The sequence below is a fragment of the Rhinopithecus bieti genome, unplaced genomic scaffold, assembly GCF_001698545.2.
Source record: "Rhinopithecus bieti isolate Rb0 unplaced genomic scaffold, ASM169854v2 scaffold_33903, whole genome shotgun sequence".
Taxonomy (NCBI): Eukaryota; Metazoa; Chordata; class Mammalia; order Primates; family Cercopithecidae; genus Rhinopithecus; species Rhinopithecus bieti.
The window spans coordinates 3,516-3,880 of NW_016814625.1; positions in this window are offsets into that span (position 1 = coordinate 3,516).

The window sequence follows — 365 nt, forward strand, 5'->3', positions numbered from 1 at the left end:
TGTTCAGTTCATTTAGGCTTCATTTTCACATAGGATACAAACTTCTCCTTACTTGACTATGGGGTTGTCCTTTCTCTGCCCTTGCTGCTGCCCTGGCTAACCCTGCTTGGTCATCAGTACCAGACTGTCATGGTTCCCTCTGTGTGGCATGAATTTAATTGCTGGCCACTTGGTGGAGTAATGGTCTGTTTTCACTCACAACACTTCTGACACCAAATGTGTGGGTTTTTTCCCCAACAGTCGACCAATTTTCCAGCTTTCTGGACACCAGTTGGGTGTCCTGCAATTCAATTCTTACACTAACCTGTCTCTCCTTATCTACAATAGATTGACTTATTTAACCCAAATATATATATATATATATA